Genomic DNA, 4,240 nt, shown 5'->3' with positions numbered 1-4,240 from the left:
AGCAGGCTCCCCATGGGGAGCCTGATGTGGGATTTGATCCCAGGACCTCAGGATAACAATCTGAGCCCAAAGCAGACGCTCAACCGCTGAGACCCCTGGCACCCCTGTCACTGCATTTTTAAATCTGATTCTTATATGCAGTACAGAGTTGGGTGCATTTTTAACTCAATCCGACAATCTTTCAGTGGAAGTTCTGTTTATTTACAATTATGGCAATTGATACCACTCAGTTCTGTCAATTGATATTATGTTTTTTATTTATTTTACTTTGCTGATTCCTTTGTTTTTATCAAATTACCATGTTACCCCTTTTTCCTTTTCTTGTTAATCTTTGAGTTCTATCATACTTTCCCATTGTATTTACGATTTCTTTTCCTTTCCCTAAGTTTATTATTGAACACAAATTTTTCTACTGTCATATAAAAAAATACCAACTATTTGCCTTTCTTCCCTCAACTCTTCCATCTCTTCCCCTAACTTAAAATGTGATATTTTAGAATACTTTTACTTTCCCATTCTCCACTCACATGAAACCTTTGGATGGATTTTACCACTTCTCTTCTGACTCCCCCCAATTCCTGGGTCTTGCTCAGATAATTTGATACTCTTTGTTTCAGGCTACTAGAATTTTCTGGGATGGCTGGCTGGTTCAGTTGGTAGAGCATGTAACTCTTTATTTTGGGAGTTTGAGCCCCACCTTGAATGTGGAGATTACTTAAGAATTTTAACAATTAAAAGAAAAAGAGGGATGCCTGGGTGGTTCAGTGGTTGAGCGTCTGCCTTTGGCTCAGGTCATGATCCTGGAGTCCTCGGATTGGGTCCCATATTGGGCTCCCCACAGGGAGCCTGCTTCTCCCTCTGCCTGTGTCTCTGCCTCTCTCTGTGTGTCTCTCATATATAAATAAAGATTAAAAAAAAGAAAAAGAAAAAGAAAAAGAAAAAGAAAAAGAAAAAGAACTCCCTTTGCAGTATGTTTCTTCAATCTCAAGATTTTTTAGCCTAAAAGAAAAAAAAAGATTTTTTAGCCTTTATATTATATAGTTGCCAATCGTTTATTAATATCTAATGGATAAATATTATATCTTTCCAGGTAGTCTATTAGTACCCAATGTTTAGACTATTCAAAAATTAATATATGTGTTTATATATATATATATATATATATATATATATATATACACACATTGAGAAAAATGGCTAAGAGGCTAAGAAGGGTGCCTAGCTGGCTTTGTCTGTGGAGCATGCAATGCTTGATCTTGGGGTTATAAGTTTGAGCCTCATGGTACATATAGAGATTACTTAAAATTAAAACATTTTGGGTGCCTGGGTGGTATAGTTGGTTGAGGGTCTTCCTTCAGCTCCGGTCCTGCCCCAGGGTCCCTGGGCTTCATTCTCAGTGGGGAGCTTGCTTCTCCCTCTCCCTCTGCCGCTTCCCCTTCTTGTGCTTGCTGTCTCCCTCTCTCTCCCTGTGAATAAATAAAACCTTAAAAATAAAATAAAATATATTTTAAAATGGCTAAGAATTCCTAGCCTAGACCATCCCAGCTGCCTCTACTATAACTTCAATTACCATTTCTACACTAATGACTCTAGGTTTTTCTCCAGCCAGACTTGTAAATTCCAGACCCACATATTTTTTTTTAAAGATTTTATTTATTTATTCATAGAGACACACACATAGAGAGAGAGAGGCAGAGACACAGGCAGAGGGAGAAGCAGGCTCCATGCAGGGAGCCCGATGTGGGACTCGATCCCGGGTCTCCAGGATCACACCCCGGGCTGCAGGCGGCGCTAAACCGCCGTACCACCGGGGCTGCCAGACCCACAGATTTACACACACACTCCCCACTTGAGAATCTCACATGACCCTTTAAAGGGACCTCTAACTCAACATCTACAAAACTATGCATATCTTTCTCCCCAGTCTGATCCTTACCTGATAAAAATGTTCTGGGAAAATGACACTGGGAAAAAGGCATATCTGAGTTCTTAATCTCTCCCACCTCCAGGCCTAATCTTCACCAAGTTCTGTTCATTTTATCTTTTGTTTGTTTTTTTAAACTTTATTATTTTTTAAAGTTAACATCTTTTTTAGTAACCTCTACACCCAACCTGGTACTTGAACTCACATTCCCAAGATCGAGTCACATGCTCTTCTGACTGAGCCAGCCAGGCGCCTCTGTCCACTTTATCTTCCAAACTTTGCTCATGTCAGTCTGCTTCTCTCCATAGCTTGGAGATCATTGGTGACTTTACCTGTTTTAGTGGAATGGGAGGGGCAGAAATTAGACTGATGTGGGTTAATGCTTGGTGAGTAGGAAGCATGTAAAGGAGACAGCAAATATAGACAACTCCTTTGAAAACTGTAGGCAAAAAAAAAAAAAAAGAAAAAAAAAAGGAAAAAAAGAAAAAAGATTCTCTTAAGAAAAAAAAAAGAAAGACAAAGGTAAAAAAGTTCTTGCCAGCCAACAGGGGACTAAGTCATCAGGCTCTTACCTTTCTCATCAGTTTTTTTTCTCTCCTGACTCTGCATTTGTGCTTTGTACCACAGCCACTTGAGACTTCCTTTGATTCTTCAAACACATTGTGGTCTTTTTTTTTTTTTTTTAATAACAAATACTGGATGCTGTCCCCTCAGATTGAGATGTTCCCAACCTGTCTTTGCTCAGTTAACACCGAACTCAAATGTCACTTCTTCAGGAGGTCTTCACTGCTCTCCCAGATCGGTTAAGATGTCTGTTGTACTCTCTCATCATCTTCTGCCCTTTTCCATACAGTCCTTGTCACAGTTTGTGATTATATATTTGTTGTTGTGATGATTTGATTAATGTCTGCCATCTCTAACACACTGGAAGCTCTAGGGGGACGGGGACCATGTCTCTCTTCATACCATAGTAGCTTCAACCGTGATAGCAGAGTGCCTGGTAGTGAGTAATGTGTGTATATGCGTGTGCGTGTGTATGACTGGTCAACTGTCGATATGCAAAGCAATGCACACCTGTACTGTGGTAATCCCATAAGGAGACACCACAGAGTGGTGTGCAGCCTATCTGCTTTCCTCAAGGATATCTCGCTGGTTGGGCCACTGTCAACTGCAACTTATAATATAGGATATATCACCTACTTGTTTGGTTTCTGAATCATCTGAATCCACCCTCATTCAGCAATGTGGACTACCAACTTTCAGGGACAGAAAGAACAACCTCAAAATAATTACCATTTATTCATTCGACCAATATTTATCCTATGCCTACCCCCACTGTAGTCAAGCATTGTGCTGGGATGGGGAAACACAGATGAATGAAGACTGGTTATTATTCTCAAGGAACTTATAGTTTTGATGCACAGTCAAATATGTAAACAAATTATAACTTCCTGTTTTAAAACACTATTACAAGGCACACTCAAGGTTTTAAGGGGTCATAGAGAAGAGACTGATTATCTAAGCACTTAGCAAAACCCTAGCTAGAAAAAAATGCTGTTAATGATGACCCAGGGGACACACTTTTCAAACATTCTAAGCTCTAACTTTGGACCACTTTAGACCACAGAAACAATTTACACATTAGACAAGCCCCTTAAAAAACAGTCATCACTAGGTTGCTTTTATGTTCTTGGCTTTTATTGGGCATAACAAGACTTATCTATATGGATTTTGCTTTTGCATTTGTTGTTCAAATCTTCTTCATTGCTTTGTTACATCCTTCACTGGTTCCTTTTTTTTTTTTTAAAGATTTTATTTATTTATTCATGAGAGACAGAGAGAGAGAGAGAGAGAGAGAGAGATAGGGGCAGAGGCACAGGCAGAGGGAGAAGCAGGCTCCATGCATGGAGCCTGATGTGAGGACTCCATCCCAGGACTCCAGGATCACACCCTGAGCAAAAAGCAGGCACTGAGCCACCCAGTTGTCCCCATTCACTGGTTCCTAATAAAGTCATGTGAGCAACTACCTTTAGAATTAGAATTTTTAGCTATGAAAAAAAAAAAAAGTATGGTCTGTCTCCTCTGTTGCAGTAATTCCTTTTAGATATCACATATGATGTTTTCATTTTTGCCCTGGCAGCCAGGAAGCTCAGAACTGTTTCAGATTCAGTCACAAGCATATTTAACTTTAGGGTAATTGTGATCTCTTCTTTAGTTTGGCTCTAATATTCTATTTCTAGTTTTCTAGCCCATCATAAACCTTCCTATGTCCTTGTGAAAAAGAAACGGAACAAAATAAACTCGACGTCTGGTATG

The sequence above is a fragment of the Canis lupus genome, chromosome 13 (assembly GCF_048164855.1).
Source record: "Canis lupus baileyi chromosome 13, mCanLup2.hap1, whole genome shotgun sequence".
Lineage (NCBI taxonomy): Eukaryota > Metazoa > Chordata > Mammalia > Carnivora > Canidae > Canis > Canis lupus.
Note: the sequence above shows the minus strand (reverse complement) of the source record.